We start from the raw sequence: 17,893 nt of genomic DNA, 5'->3' as shown, positions 1-17,893 counted from the left end.
TTCACAGAAACAAGTATTACAATTATGCAGTGACTGATGTGAAAACAGAATAACAACAAAGAAATGTTTACTTATACAAAAATATTGTTCCTTCATGAGTAGAAGACAAAGAACTATCTGATTACTTACATTTTCGATTAAGCAATGGACAAGTCTACAGAATCATCATGTCATGTGTTCACTTACAAATGGGTGCACACATTTAACAGAACAAACAGCTATTCTGCAGTGTTTCATGTGTAGCAAAACATTCATTAATTGTCATATTTAATGGACTTATTAATTTATATTAAAACTATTTATGTAAAGAATTGATACAACTAGAGAGATATGGATAGTAGTTCTAATTTTCTGGTGAGATGTGAATGAATGTAATTTCATATTGCTTAAAATAAGAAATGAAAAGAAGAGACTTAGATACAGAAGATATAAATAGTATTCATTATTCAGAGTTTCTCACCTTGAACCTAAAAATGATCTCATACTGAAGCTAAACAATATTCTCCTGATGTTAAAAATTCCAGGTACTCTTGCATTTATAGAGCGCATAGAGGGCACCACCATCCATCATGTGATGTTGACGGTATGCCTATCTTTGGAAGGCGTCATCATTCTCGATTAAGAGTAATCGATTGTCATTCTGCTGGGGGAACGTCGAGATCCATATTTTGTCCAACTTTAAAACTTCCTCTTTTCTATTAAAATTATGGTGTTTGTGAATCTCTATTGCTTCTCTATACGTGCGCACATGATAATGGGATGTTCGTGCTAAAACGCTTGTTTCATTAAATTTAATTTCATGGTTCCCATCTCGAAAAACACGCTCAGCTACAGCCGATTTTTCGATGTGTCCTAAGCGACAGTTTCTTTTATGTTCGGCTAAGCTGGTGTTTACACTTCTTTTCGCTGCTCCAATATATACTTGTCCACAACTGCAAAGAATTTTGTGCACCCCAGGTGTTGCTAGGGGGTGTCGGGCATCTTTTGCATTTCTTAAATATTCCTTAATCTTCTTGGTGGGTCTGAAGATGGTTTCAATCCCATACTTGGCCAGAACTTTCCCAATATGGTCTGTGACTTTATTAATGAATGGTCGGAAAACTTTTCCAGTAGGTGACCGTTGTTGCTCTGGACTTCTGGATTCTTTTCTTCTTTGATGGAGGGCTCGATCAATTTCCTTGCTGGTATATACGTTTTTCATTAAGGCTGACCGTAAGTGATTAAGTTCATCTTGCAAGTAAGCTGGCTCTGTCCACCAAGGTTTTCATGACACCTCTTCTTTGCGTAGGATGATGGTTTGATTCCTTGTTGAGGTATCGATCCGTGTTATTGTTCTTTCTATATACGTTGTGGCCCAGCGTATATAGAAACCATCTTCAGACCCACCAAGAAGATTAAGGAATATTTAAGAACTGCAAAAGATGCCTGACACCCCCTAGCAACACCTGGGGTATACAAAATTCCATGCAGTTGTGGACAAGTATATTTTGGAACAACGAAAAGAAGTGTAAACACCCGCTTAGCCGAACATAAAAGAAAATGTCGCTTAGGACACATCGAAAAATCAGCCGTAGCTGAGCATGTTTTTCGAGATGGGAACCACGAAATTAAATTTAATGAGACAAGCATTTTAGCACGAACATCCCATTATCATGCACGCATGTATAGAGAAGCAATAGAGATTCACAAACACCATAGTAATTTTAATAGAAAAGAGGAAGTTTTAAAGCTGGACAAAATATGGATGTCGACGTTGCGCCAGCAGAATGACAATCAATTACTCTTAATCGAGAATGATGACGCCTTCCAAAGATAGACTTACCGTCGACATCACGTGATGGATGGTGGTGCCCTCTATAAATGCGAGAGTACTGGAGCCTCAGTGGCAGTAGCCGGACAACCTGAGAAGATGTCTCCCGCAGATGGAGACAAAATGTTAGGTGGAAATTTTATGCATTGACCACACCTCTCAGCCCGGAATTTTTAACTGAAGACAACACCGGCTGTGAAAGCCTACACTGTATGATTAATATTCTCCGGTATACATGTGGACTCCAAATTAACACAAAGTGCTGAAGTTTCATTTTAAAGCATCTCAACTGATTGAAGGTCTATTTGTTGAGAAAGCTGTTGTGTGTGTGTGTGTGTGTGTGTGTGTGTGTGTGTGTGTGTGTGTGTGTGTGACACTCTAACTCTCAAGACAGATTCACCCAAAAGCTAGCAATATTCTCAGCCTTAATACACTCTTTGTGGGACTTCCACAACTGTTGTTAAAATTTTTCTTAATAAATAAATCTGCTCCAGTTGTACTTGGCTAATACTTTATTTGGATAAAATCGTACACACGATCTGGGTTTCAGTATGTAAATCTCATCTTAAGACACGTGATAGCGCTCGAGAAAGTTGCACCAGTCATGTAAAAACAATCCAGCAAATTTTGTCAAGTAGCATGTGAGATCCTGCACGAGTGACGCATGAAGTTTCTCTGAGTCAACCAATACTGCACAGATTACATGGGGCCATGTAGGTGCCCAGCCTGCCACATATCGTGGGAGCCTAGCAAGATCAGTAAAAAGACTGCTGCACGAATCGAAATGAGACTCTTGTGTACACATATACGCCAGTTCGGTGGTGCCCGCTCTCTGGCAAATATGTGTACACAGGGATCTCATTTCGGTTTGCACAACAGTCTGTTTACCGATCTTGTTGGGCTTCCACAATACGTGGTAGGCTGGGCACTTATGTGGTCTCCTTCACCCGGTGTGGTACTGGTTGACTCAGAGAACCTTTTCATGCATCACTTGAAAGCTACTTGATAAATTTGCTGGACTTTTTACATGATTGGTACGACTTTCTTGTAAGCAATCAAGTGCCTGAAGATGAGATCATATTGAAACCTGGCTCATAAGTACGATTTTATCCAAATAAAGGATTGGTCAAGAAGAACTGGAGTGGATTTATTCATCATGAAAAATTCTCAGTCATATTTATGTGCCTACTGATGATTCAATGCCTCAAATATTCTGCTTATTGTAACCATTACTCCTTTCATTATTTATATTCTGTATTATTGTATTCGTTATTATTTTTCTTTTTGTTGCAAAAAATTGGTATCTGATATTACACGAGTGTCATAAATATTTCAGTATTGGGAATGAGTATGTAAGAAAGTATTTGCGTTCAGATTAACTAATGTTTTAGGAAAAACAGAATATGGCCCAATTACTTTTGTCACAAATTATGCAACATGCACCAAATTTTCTTTCATATGAAAGAATTCCAAGTATCTTCTCACACAGTAATTTACTTGGTAACAACAGAAGACTCAAAGGGTTGCAGTCAATTATTGTAACAGTGGACAGGCAGGCCACAGTGCAGAGAATTACTCACACATTCAATGCAGGATGATAACAGGTGAGCGGTCCTTGCTATGGGGTACAGAAGCTCCCACACCACGAGTATACATCTGATCGCTGCTTGTCAAAGGAGACATACATTATTGTGATCATATTGCTACACTGCTTTGGATGCTTGAAGCACTGGAAGATTTGAAGCACTGGAAGATTTCAGTTGCTCTGTGATATGAGATGAGCATACGTCAAAAAAACACACAAAGCAATACATTCTGTTATCAAAAGAGCACCATTCAGGCAGATGGTAGAGGTATTCAAACTGGGGAAATGTTTACACAGGAGGAAACAGGTTATCTGACTTGTATGACATCATCATTCACTGATGAGTGACACAGGAGCCTACTATGTGATTATGTTCATCCATTTGTTCACTTTTAGCACACTGCAGGCCACCTGTACATTATCAAGGCAACACTCCAAAATGGTTTAAGGAATGCTCCAAAAACACTAAGAGTGCTTGATGGGCCACTAGATCACATGATCTCAATTTTACTGAGCATACTTTGAATACCATTGAGTGAGATGTGTGAATTTTGGACCCCACTTGAATCCTCCCCTGTTGAGTTGCCAGCAGCAATTGAGTGGTCATGAATTGGGATGGCTCCCCAATACCATGGCACATAAGTGTCTTATTCAGCTGCTCATGAATGTCCAATAAATACAGAAAAAATAGTTACTTGATTAGCAAATGAAGATAATGTGCCTGTTGAGTTAATGTCTCATTTGAGCTCTGCTACACCAACAGAGAACTCTTTTACAACTATACTTTCAAAAAAAGGAGGTCCATTAGAAACGCAATTACATTAAATGAATGTCGTAATTACTTTCGCGGTTATCTACAACCAACCTAATGTTTGTACACATGTAGCAAATGGCAAGGTAGAATTGTTAATTAGTACAACTTGTGAGTGTGCTGCTATAAACATTACTGTTCACTTTTCCAGTCAATGTTATGAACAGTGAATGCATTTTATGATGCCTGATTTGTTATCTATCAACGCCTGATATAAAATAATTGTACACTGTAGTTTATTTTTAAGTGACTTAGTAGATTCTCATTCTCATTGAAATACTTTCGCCTTTCCAATTCTTCTAGTTGGGTATTATTATTTGTCCTTCTCTTATTTTTTCTTTCTTGCACCCTCCCCTTTAAAAAATCCTCACCACACACTATAAATAAATAAAAACAACAAAAAAAGTGTGAAACTTTAATTACTCAATTATCAATTATGACACATTGCACAGCCTTTATTATGATGCATTTCAGAGTCGTCGTTTGAATATCAGGTCACAGATTTCACTTTTAGCTCAGCAAAATCCCAGAAAATCAACTGTGTAAAAATTCCTGTAGTAATTTGGATCTGTGTTTGCATTCCTTGAGAGCTCTGCATTTGAGATTTGTACACTCACACTGTTTACAAACAGTAACAAGGGAATTACACTTTGGGGAAAGGCATCTCTGGTGAACTATCATTACAATGTAACAATAAAAATAATCAATTTTTGACAATATAATGCAACTGGATAGATAAAAAAATCTACACGCCAAGGGGTGGCAGCAGAACATACACATAAAAGAACGCTATACTTATGCAAGCTTTTGGAGTCACTCACTCTTTTTTCTGGCAGAAGGGTTGAGAGGGAAAGAAGAGAAGTGAAGGAAAAGAACTGGAGAGGTTTAATAAATGGGGTGGATTTCAGAAAAGCCACCCAGAACCACAGGTCAGGGGAGACTTACCAGATGGAATGAGAAGGAAAGACTGATTGTTGGGGACTGCACGGTGCAAAACTTGAAAACCAGAGAGTGTATTGTATGTAATTGAGGTGGGAGAGGGATGGCAAAAATTAGACAGGTCAGAAAATGAAAGATGTAGGAAACTAAACGGAATGGAAAGGAGTAGTTACTGTGAAGAAATGCTGAGATGGAAGAAATTAGCATAAATTAAGGCGAGGTGGGTGGTGAGAATCAAGGACATGTTGTAGCCCTAGTTCCTACTTGTAAAGTTCTGATAAACTGGTATTTGAGGGAAGAATCCAGATGGTGTGTGTGGTGAAATGGGCACCAAGGTCACGACTGTCATGTTGTAGAGAACACTCTGCAACAGGATATTGTGTGTTGCCAGTGTACATCCCCCTTTGCCTATGCCCATTCATCCTAACTGATAACTTGATGGTAGTCATGCCAATGTAAAAGGCCGAACAGTGTTTACATAACTAACAGCTGGTATATGACGTGCTGTTCCACAGGTGGCTCTCTCTTTTATAGTATATGTTTTGCCAGTTACAGGGCTGGTATAGGTGGTGGTAGGAGGGTGCGTACGGCAAGTCTTGCACAGTGGGGACAGTCACAGGGGTAGGAGCCACAAGGTAGGGAGATGCGTGCAGAAGGAGCATAGGGTCTGACAAGGATATTGTGGAGATTGGGAAGGTGATAAGAAGTGTTTCTAGGTGTGGTGGGTAAAATCTCAGACATGATTTTAGGAGGTCACAGAATTGTCAGAGTAGCTGATTAATTACATTCAAGACCTGGGTAATACTGAGTGACATTGGTGTGTTCCAAAGTTGTTTTCCAGCAGGATCAGCAGTACCAGGACTGGATGTGATGGCCCGGGATCCATAAACCTTCAGCCCCTGCTTTGGTTTAGATACATTGATGACATCGTTGCCATTTGGACTCATGGAGAGACTGACCTTTAAAATTCCTGGAATCTTTAAATACCTTCTCCCAATTAAATTTCACATGGTCCTATTCCGAATACCATGCCACTTTCCTTCATGTTCATCTTGTCCTCACCGAAGGCCAGCTACACACTTTTGTCCACATGAAACCCACTAACAAACAACAGTACTTACACTTTGATGGTTTCCATTCTTTCCATGTCAAACGTTCCCTCCCATACGGCATTGGCATTCAAGGCAACCACATTTATTCAGATGCAGACACTTTACTGTGATACACCACCATCCTTTGCTGGATGTAATTATCCCACCAGCCTAGTTCAGTGGCAGATTTGCCAGGCCATCACATCCAATCCTGCTACTGCTGAGCCCTCTGAAAAACAATTTTGGAGCAGACCACTTTCCACTCAGTATAACTCTGGTCTTGAATGTATTAATCAGCTACTTTGACACAACCATGTCCTCCTAAAATCATGCCCTGAAATGAGATCCGTTCTGTCTAAGATTTTGCCGCCACACCTAGAATAAACATTTATGATGTTGCTGAGCAACAATCATAGATTATTTTTCAAAGGAACACACTGTCACTTGATTGTTTTATTGGTTAAGTACAACCTAGGCTATGGCCTTTTATGCCATTTTCAAGTATTTGATTTTATGTCTTTAACGTATGTTGCAGGACACGTAACATGTTGTCAGGCTCAAAGTTGGCCATGAATGAAGAAAAATATTGGCTCCCCATGAAATGCTAGATGTAAACCACCATCTTGTAACAGATGAGTAAATAATCATGGAAGCACATAACATTTAGTAAAAACAGGCTTATGTTGGTAAATAAAAGATGAGCATGTATCCTTAAAACATAATAATGGTGAAATCAAAGAGTATGATTAATAGAACAATTAATTATTTGATTGTTCTACTACTCATACTCTTTTAATTTACTAAATATGATATGCTCCCACAATTATTTGCTGATCTGTTGCAAGATAGCGATTTTACATCTGGCATTTCGTGGGGAACCAATGTTTTCCTTAATTTATGGCCAACTTTGAACTTGACAACTTGTTTTGTGTCCTGCAACATATGTTAAAGACATAATACTACCAAAGGGAGAGCTGCCTGTGAAACGACACATCATATACCTTCTGTTATGTAAACACTGTTTGGCCTTTTACATTGGCATGACTACCACCAAGTTATCAGTTAGGATGAATGGGCATAGGCAATAGGTGTACATTGGCAACACACAATATCCTGTTGCAGAGCATGCTTTACAACATGCCTGTTTCACCACATGCACCATCTGGGTTCTTCCCAAATATCAGTTTCTCAGAAGTCTGCAGTTGGGAACTAGTGCTGCAACATGTCCTTGATTCTTGCCACCCACCTGGCCTTAATTTACGTTAATTTCTCCAACTCAGCATTTCTCTTTAGTAACTATTCCCTTTTTCACTCCGTTTAAGTTTTCTACATCTTTCACTTTCGGATCTGTCTATGTTTCACCATTCCCCTTCCACCTCTGTTACATACAATGCACTTAGCTTTTCCCTTTAATTAACTCACGCATGATGTTTTTGCAGAATCTCTATGTTGTATACTACCCTGTCTTCCACCTTTAGGCTCTCAGTTTTCAAATCTCATCCAGTGCAGTTTCCACCAATCCATCTTTCCTTCTCATCCCATCTGGTAAGTCTCCCCTGATCTGAAGTTCTGGGTGACTTTTCCAAAATTTACACCTTTTCCTACACATCTTCCATCCTTTTCCTTCACCCCTCTTCCTTCCCCTTCGAACCCTCTGCTGGGAGGAGGAGCCACTGGCTTCAAAAGCTAGCATAAGTATAACCTTCTTTTATGTGTGTGTTCTCTTGCCTCCAGTTGGTGAGTAGAGTTTTTTATCCATCCAATTACATTATATCATTACAATGGGTTTCATACAATTTGTAACTGTAGAACTGCATACACAAGAAATATTTAAAAAAAGTTCCACTTTGTGTTTTAGTTCCAGGACTTTTTTCACACATGTATAAGACTCATGTGTACCAGAAGCTTCAAACATATGCAGTAGAAATTTCCTGAATCTCACAAAAACATGTAAGTTATATGACATTCAAAGCAGGATATGGCATTTAATTCATTAGAATTACTGAACAAAGAAAAATGCACTGAGAAGACAGAAAATTATTGGTCAAAATTCGTTATAATTGCTTGCCAATGATACACATTGCATGCGAGATCACTATGCTTCATTTACACCACGGGTGTTGCATAACCAAGTTGTGAACATGGCTTCCATGATTGTTGTTTGCCTTATTGTGAAACTGAAGTTCATAGGTGTCAACACTGTACACCAATGATATGTGCCTAACAGACGAAGGCCAAAGAGAATTGGATGAGCTGCACACCCAACAGTGGACCACAAGATGTGATATTTGACAGAATGCCACCTCATTTGTGTACACAGCAATGAAAGACAAAAATTTTCTGGCACTGTAGTGGAACACTGTTCAGGTGTACTGCTGTCTTCTGCTACAGTTTTCTAGTCCTTTTTATACGAGTTTCACATCAGCTTTGACTGCAATGATGACAAAATATATGTGGAATACTATCAACTCTCTGACAGCATCGCTGAGCACCATAAAGGCTAAACGTGTGATATTGCAGGATATCATGCACAATACTACCTGAAAAAAATTGTACATAAACAATAGTACTCACAAGGGGACCTTACAGAATAATTCTCTTTGATTTTCCTTGAATGTCAGTACCCAGACATCTACGGCAGATGGCTCAATTCTCAAACAAACTTGAAAAAAATCACATCTGAAGATTTTGGAGCACTGTTAAGTACAAAACATCTTGACGAATTTAACAGAGCTGAATGGAGAGCATAGAATCCTTATAATCATGAGTTGTTGATTTAACTTTTTTTCTCTACTTTTACTTGAATTCTATATTTATATTCACATGGAAATGTTAATTAATAAATAAATAATTAATTATAATTATTTAATATAAGTAACATCTTTTTACTTTTAGTTCCTAGCTGCATAAAAAGACAAGTATTCACAATAAATTAAAATTTGATAAAAGATGAAAAAAAAAACATGACAGTATTCTTGGTATACACAGTTTTTCTGTTTGACAATAAGGCATCTCATGTTTCTGTATCAAATGTTAATTTATTTTCATGCAATGACAAATTGTACAAAATTATTTTTATTAAAAATTATGTATCAGTTTTAATTAACATTTCCTCTTTGACAATTAAAAAATGAACCGTAAACTTCAAAATTATTACTCTGCTATGCTACCGACTGGGCTAATGATGGCGCTTATAAATGCTCAAAATGTTTTGTACGTAACAGTGTTAATTCTTCAAATCTACATTGGTGATTTTTTCAAGTTTGTTTGTGAACTGCATCATACTGCTTTAGAAAATTTGTTTCAGTGCACTGATCTTCGGCTCATGTAAGTATGAACAAAATCAAAGAGGTCTTGTTGTCCATATATTAACGCAGGTCTACAGTTGTATTTCAGCACAAGATGCAAAGAATGTTTACGATTTATAACTACACAGAAAATAGTCTGGTCTGCCCATTTATGAAACACTGCTCCTACTGGACATGCCCAATTATCATAAGTTATCAACTCTTTTTTGACATTCATCTAGTAGTGTGCAGTTTCTTACTACAGTGTGTTGTGGTGGAGACACTGAATGTATATTGACTGCACTCAAAAGACATTTAAACCTTGGACATTTGCTTATTACTTGTGTCACTACCACTGAAATATTCACTAACACTAGAGTACAACATTAACCGAATTCACTGGTCAGCAGTTAAATAACTTTAGTTTACGTGAAATGTACTTGATTTTCTTTTCCTGTTGGCGTTATTTTAGGTAAATGAGACAGGTAGTCATATACTCTGATACCTATGTCTCTGAGAAAGGTCCAGACAACTTATTTTGTTTACTAGATCACTGGAAAGTTTGTTTCTATTGACAGGTTCAATATTACGTAGCTTTGTTTTTTTGGTATTACTTTCTGAGAACTAAATGGCAAAAACTGATGGATTGTGTGGCTTGTTTATTTTTCCTAATGTTTCCTTCAATTTCTACTGCCTAGAGGAATGAGTGCTGCTAAGGGAAGCAATCTATTTAATATCTACACTACATTACCGATTATCTTGTCATGCAAATACCCGCTGTTCTTGGAGGATTTCTTACTATATGTAAGGAATGTATTTTCTGTGTCCCAATAGCAAAGATGTGGGGTGTGTAAGATGGAAGCTCTGGTAGGGCTGTAGCAATGAGGAGTAATGCACAGAGAGTAAGCTCCACCACTCCTGCGCATAGTATCCACAAGATAAATTGGACTTGTGCCTTGTGTTTCATACTGAGCACTGATGACGGCATTAGTTGTTCTGAAGGCATTTTCCTGGCCTTAATGAGAATGATAAAAGGAAAATGCAGAAAACCTTAATTATATTGGCTGAATGAGGATTTAATTTCACTCCTCCAACACAAGTCCAGTGTCTTAACCACTGAATGAGCATACAAGGTGCATGTTTTGAGAGAATGCATAGCATGAAATAACGATAAAAATAGAGAGGTAAAGCAATTGCTTTAAAGAGACTGTCTACTACACTCAATAACAGTAGTTTTGTCCCTCAGGTGTACCTGCCACAGAGTAATCCTTGCACCTAGTTGTTGCAACACCGACATACTTAAAATGAGCTAACTTGCCATTCATTAGAAAACAATGTTGGCAGAATGTATGTGTCATTCCAGAAGACAATCACATAATGTGTTTTAAACTACTTAGGTAAAAATCTGTGCTAGTACCTTATTGTGTCTATAGAACGGCACAATATAGGAGTAAGCCTAATAGTGAATATGGTATGTGGCTGAGCTACTGTGTGAAGCTTGGTGGACATAGTACTGTAGCCAAGACAGACACAAAGCCACTTTACACACCAGTACAAGATTATAAGCCTACTAGGTCTTCAGGTGATGAAGAGACTGAAAGAATGTATGGTGAAATAAAAGACATTATTCAATTTATTGAGACAGAAGACAATTTAAATTGTGATGGGGGATAGGAATTCAACAGAAAATAAAGGAAGAGAAAGGAAAACTACCAGGGGAAAGGGACTGTGAGAAAGATTGAAAGAGGAAGCCACTTGGCAGAATTTTGCTCAGAGCAAAATTCAATCATGGAAAACATTTGGCTTAAGAATCATGAAAGGAGGTTTTATGTGTGGAGAAGACCTGGAGATGACAGAAGATCTCAGATAGCTGACGTAATGGTAAGACAAAGATGTCAAACTCACATTTTAAATTGCAAAATATTTTTAGAAGCAGATGCAGACACTGACCATAACTTATTGGTTATCAACTGCAGATTAAAAATGAAGAAATTGCAAAAAGGTATGAAACTAAGGAGCTGGGATCCATAAACTGAAATAACTAATGATTGTGGAGAGTTTCAAAGGAAGCATTAGGCAATGAAGTGACTCAAACACAGAAAAGAAATACAACAGAAGGTGATAGGTAGCTTTGAGACATGAAATAGTGAGGACTGCGAAGGATCAAATAGGCAAAATGACAAGTCCCAGTAGAAATCCTTGGGTAAAAAATTATTAAATCTAACTTACGAAAAGAGTCAACATAAAAATGTTGCAAATGAAAAAAAGTAAAAGAAAATACAGATGTCTAAAACTGAGAGAGTGTAAAATGGTGAAGCAGGAAAGACTATGGGAAAAATAGATGCTGCCTACAGAAAAATTAGAGAGATCTTTGGTGAAAAGAGAAGCCCTTGCATGAATTTCAAAAGTGCAGGTGGCAGTACTAAGAAAAGAAGGGAAGGCTGAAAGGTGGAAGGAATAAACAGAATGGATGTACAAAGGAAATAAACTTGAAAACATTATTATGGAGGGGAAGAGGAAGTAGATGGAGATAAGACGGAGGATGAAACATTGTGAGAAGAATTTGACAGAGCACTGGAGTAGAAAACATTCCCTAAGAATTATGAAGATCTTCAGGTGAACAAATGATTACAAAAGTACTCCACCTTGCAGGCAAGATATATTATACAGGACAAAATACTCTCAAACTTTAAAATGAATGTTATTATCCCTACTCCAGTCAACAGAGAGTATTTCCGCACCATCAGTTTAATAGGACATGTCTGCGAAATACTTGATATATATTATATAAAAAAGAATGAAAAGATTGGGCGAAGACGACTTTTGGTGAGGATCAGATTGTCCTCCAGAGAAATGTAGGAACTTACAAGGCACTACTGACCATACGGCTTCTCAGAAGATAAACTACAGAAAGACAAACCTATATTTGTGGCATTTGTAGATTTAGAGATGGTTTTTAAAGGAAGTATGGGAGGCAAAAGTAGACAGGGAGACCAAGGCTTGTCTACAGTAAGCATGTTCAAATAGATGTAGACCGCCTTGTTTATGCAGAGATGAAGAGGATTGCACAGTATGGACTGGTGTGGAGAGCTGCATACTGAAGTCCACAACAATGATATCAACAACTTAGAAAAAACACGAATTTATTTCCTTTGTAAATTAGTTTAAAAACTAGTAAACGTCTGTGCTACAAAGTATAAATAAAGGTAAACTGAAGCAGTCTTTTTGCACACATCCTCTCACTATCAATACAACCAAGATAGAACTTGATCAAAAGGTTCAATAACAGAAAATAAAGTATATTTGTAAAATGTTTGATTACTGTAACAAGCCCACTGGGAATAGATTAATGAAGAAACCTGTTTCATAATAACCGACATACTTGCATAAGTTTTACATTAATAATATTAACATTTATAAATCATCAAAAGATGCCAGTAACAGAAAAAGGCAATTATATATTACAAATGTCATGCCTGGTATGCATATGCAAAAGATTTTACCTCTGCCACAGACCATATGGTAGCTTTCGGAATACATGTACATTTTGCACGGTCATGAAGAGAGTGATTCACAATGTAAATACTGCCTTCCCATCATATAATATCTAACAGGAACTTCGTAGAAAAATGGGATATTTAATTTATCTCCCCCCACCAACCACCACCTCGTGTGTCTTTCCTCAGTATGTTTCAGTTGTCTGCAATCACACTTCAGTGATATTACAATAGGCCATTCTTAGTAAATGCAATACATCGCTTTGAAAATTTCGAAATGTCATGTGTAAAAATACAAAATTAATGGAAGCCATATATCTGCAATGATTATGCAATGAATCATTAAGGTCAAAAAATTAAAACTGAAGAAATGATCAGCAGAAGATTATTTAAGAAATTATATAAGAAATCATCAAAATGGTAAGAAGCTTCAGCATTTGCAATGAATACCTGAACTGAAGAAACTATCAGTTTAATTAAGTCACGGCTGCAAAATACTGACGCGAATTCTTTATAGATGAATGGAAAAACTAGTAGAAGCCGACCTTGGGGAAGATCAGTTTGGATTCCGTAGAAATATTGGAACATGTGAGGCAATACTGACCCTACGACTTATCTTAGAAGAAAGATTAAGGAAAGGCAACCTACATTTCTAGCATTTGTAGACTTAGAGAAAGTTTTTGACAATGTTGACTGGAATACTCTCTTTCAAATTCTGAAGGTCGCAGGGGTAAAATACAGGGAGCGAAAGGCTATTTACAATTTGTACAGGAACCAGATGGCAGTTATAAGAGTCGAGGGACATGAAAGGGAAGCAGTGGTTGGGAAGGGAGTAAGACAGGGTTGTAGCCTCTCCCTGATGTTATTCAATCTGTATATTGAGCAAGCAGTAAAGGAAACAAAAGAAAAATTCGAAGTAGGTATTAAAATCCATGGAGAAGAAATAAAAACTTTGAGGTTCGCCGATGACATTGTAATTCTGTCAGAGACAGCAAAGGACTTGGAAGAGCAGTTGAACGGAATGGAAAGCGTCTTGAAAGGAGGATATAAGATGAACATCAACAAAAGCAAAACGAGGATAATGGAATGTAGTCGAATTAAGTCGGGTGATGCTGAGAGAAATAGATTAGGAAATGAGACACTTGAAGTAGTAAAGGAGTTTTGCTATTTGGGGAGCAAAATAACTGATGATGGTTGAAGTAGAGAGGATATAAAATGTAGACTGGCAATGGCAAGGAAGACGTTTCTGAAAGTATTTGTATGGAGTGTAGCCATGTATGGAAGTGAAACATGGACGATAAATAGTTTAGACAAGAAGAGAATAGAAGCTTTCAAAATGTGGTGCTACAGAAGAATGCTGAAGATTAGATGGGTAGATCACATAACTAATGAGGAGGTATCGAATAGGATTGGGGAGAAGAGAAGTTTGTGACACAACTTGACTAGAAGAAGGGATCGGTTGGTAGGACATGTTCTGAGGCATCTAACGATCACCAATTTAGTATTGGAGGGCAGCGTGGAGGGTAAAAATCATAGAGGGAGACCAAGAGATGAATACACTAAGCAGATTCAGAAGGATGTAGTTTGGAGTAGGTACTGGGAGATGAAGAATCTTGCACAGGATAGAGTAGATGGAGAGCTGCATCAAACCAGTCTCAGGACTGAAGACCACAACAACAACAACAACAACCTCAACTGAAGACTGCAGCCAAAAAAGCACATTGCAACGCAAAAGAACATGTGTGTGATCAAAAATGTTATTTTTGCAAGAGTTGTTAGATCAAAATAGTGAGATAATTACCGAGATGTAGCACCATAAAACAGTTCATAATATAAAATTTTTCTGTCTCAGTTGCAAATTATTTTTATTAACATATGACTGGGTTCAATGCCTTATGTACTGTTGTCAAATATAAAATGCTTGGTTACATATAGCATGCTAATGTGAACTGCAGTTCTTTAAGCAGCAGACTGTGCTTCGTCTCCTGTTTATGATGCTGTAGTTTACATTCACATGCTATTCACAGTCAAATGTTTTATATCTGTAAATGGTACGTGAGACATTAAAATCAATTATTTTTATTAATAAAAAGATCTTGCGATGAAGGCATAAAATTTTTATATTACTTACTCTTTACATCACTTTTCCTGCAAGAAACATGAATTTATCCAGAGATTTATTATTACAGACAAGGATTGGCTGGGCTACTAACAAATACAGTAGCTGAGAAGGACAAATACAGGATCTGAGAAATGGTGACACATTGCCACTAAAAATATACGATAACAAAAACAAATCTGTTGTCTGCAAGTTTACATGTGGATCTTGTGTTATGAAAAACTCCAAAGAACCAAAGGACACAAGTGGGTACACATATTTATTTATTTATTCTCTTTGAGTGATTCATATAATTCAGGGCACCAAGTGTGTACAAAAGAAAACTCTTTTGCATGTAAATTGTCTGTCTATGTCTCAGCTTGCACTGTATATACACTAAGGTGACAAAAGTCTTGATACAGAAATATGCACATATACAGATAGCAGTAATATTGTGTACACGAGGTATAAAAGGGCAGTGCATTGTCGGAGATGTCATTTGTATTCAGGTGATTCATGTGAAAAGGTTTTCGATGTGATTGCGGCCATAGACGGGAATTAACAGTCTTTGAATGTGGAATGGTTGTCATTGCCAGACGCATCGATATTCCATTCTGGATATTATTAGGGAATTCAATATTCAAATCGTTCAAATGGCTCTGAGCACTATGAGACTTAACATCTGCAGTCACCAGTCCTCTAGAACTTAGAACTACTTAAAACTAACAAACCTGAGAACATTGCACACATCCATGCCCGAACTATTTAAAACTAACAAACCTAAGAACATCGCACACATCCATGCCCAAGGCAGGATTCGAACCTGCGACCGTATCAGTCGCGTGGTTCCAGACTGAAGTGCCTAGAACCGCTCGGCCACACAGCCCAGCGATTCAATATTCAGAGATCCGCAGTGTCAAGAGTGTGCCGAGAATATCAAATTTCAAGTATAGCCTCTCACCACGGGTAACACAGTGGCCGACAGCTTTCACTTCATGACCGAGAGCAGTGGCATTTGCTTAGAGCTGCCAGTGCTAACAAACAACAAACACTGCACAAAATAACAATATAAATCAATGTGGGACATACGACTAATGTATCCGTTAAGACAGTGTGGAAAAATTTGATGTTAATGGTGCACCCAACACAAATCCGCTGAGTGAGTTACCCGTAACTCACTTGCCACTCCAAGTGTCATCTAGCGGCATTTTGTAAACCAGACAGGTCAGTCTGTCTAGTATAATCTGCTCCCTGTTGCGAAATATTGTAATTTTGTGTGTTCATAACTGGACTTTCCAGGTCCTTTGTTCATGCAGGTACTGACAAGCAGATGCCTCAGGCAGTCTGGAGACATTGCAGCAGGGACCTTGTGAGCTACTATTGAATATCACATTGTGAACTTGTAATGTAATATGGAATAAAGTGTTCTCATGTAAAGATTGTGTTGCAACTCATCATTGTGGATTGGAAATAAGGGGAGGGCTGTGAGTCATCTCATACTACACACTCCAAACTTAAATCTATGAATGCAGGACCAGAGGCTTGCAAGTGAACCACATACAGAACCCCATCAAACATTTATGGGATGTAATTCAGCTTGTGCACAAAATCCTGCACCATCAACAATATCATATTTATGGACGGCTACAGTGGCAGATGGCTCAATATTTCTGCATTGGATTTTTAATGATTTGTTGCGCCCATGCCATGTAGAGTTGCTGCACTATGCTGGGTAAAAGGAGTTCTGACATGAATTTAGGAGGTATCCTATGACTTTTGTCACCTCAGTATGTTTAAAAGAACACATGGGTACCACTGAAACAAGCATAAAATTGTTCACAAAGAGCCAAACAAATGAGGCATAAATTTGTTTTCTCTGGAGTGGTAAAGAACACAGAACAGGAATTCCAATGCATTCGCATATGCAAAACAGAACCAAATAACTTTTGTGAATAAATATTCTTTAAATCTGGAACAAGAATAAATCACTCATTGCCTAATGAAGTTATATCAGTTAGTTATTTTTTTAAGCTGGGGAAAGAGAAATAACTTTTCTTGTTAAACATACAAGAAGATCTTTGGAAATTATGTAATGTACTGATTTGAAGAAAAAAAGCATATAAGGATTCTTAACACATAACACTTTTTCTTTGTTTGTAAATACCTCCTTCATCTGTCTAAACAACAGAAAGTAATGTAATCATCCATTGTTGCCCATTACAATTCCTTCACTTTTCTATGCATCTGTTTTAGTGTTTTGCAAGTTACGTTAATTTGTGGCAAAACCAACTGTTCAGAACATTTATGCTCACCATCAGATGATGATGAAAAGCAATTCACTTTGGTAATCCATGGGACAATCAATGTATCAGAATTTTTTGAAGATTGTGGAGAGTATTAACATCAGCAAACAAAATACCTTTCAGTAATAAGTCCTAGAAGATTATTTCAGTTGCAGGATTCAGCTTGTCATAATGCACCTCACAATAACAAGAACTGTATGCTGCATGCATTTCTCCAAATGTGCAAAATCTCTGAAGGATAGGATTTTCAAAATGAAACTGTGACCAAATAAAGGCAGGCAAAATTTTTAGTAACCAGCTAATATCACAAAAAAAGGTGATACAACACTTAGCCTTTGACAGCAGCACAAAGGAGGAATAATGTGCAAAAGTGGGCTAGGAAAAAGGTAATTTCCTTGGACTCTTCGTACTCTAATTTGCTGAATGAAAGCAACTCTAATTTAAAAAGAATTAGAGCTTGTATCACGTAGAA

General features: G+C 37.6%; 1 protein-coding gene across 2 annotated transcripts in view; it reads right to left on the bottom strand.

The window, feature by feature from the left end:
• The window catches only part of LOC124605121 (biorientation of chromosomes in cell division protein 1-like 1), a 90,547-nt gene that overhangs the window by 10,167 nt on the left and 62,487 nt on the right, over positions 1 to 17,893 (bottom strand). The window lies entirely within an intron of this gene.

Source organism: Schistocerca americana, chromosome 3 (genome assembly GCF_021461395.2).
Source record: "Schistocerca americana isolate TAMUIC-IGC-003095 chromosome 3, iqSchAmer2.1, whole genome shotgun sequence".
Taxonomy (NCBI): Eukaryota; Metazoa; Arthropoda; class Insecta; order Orthoptera; family Acrididae; genus Schistocerca; species Schistocerca americana.
This window is presented reverse-complemented; position numbering and strand designations above follow the sequence as displayed.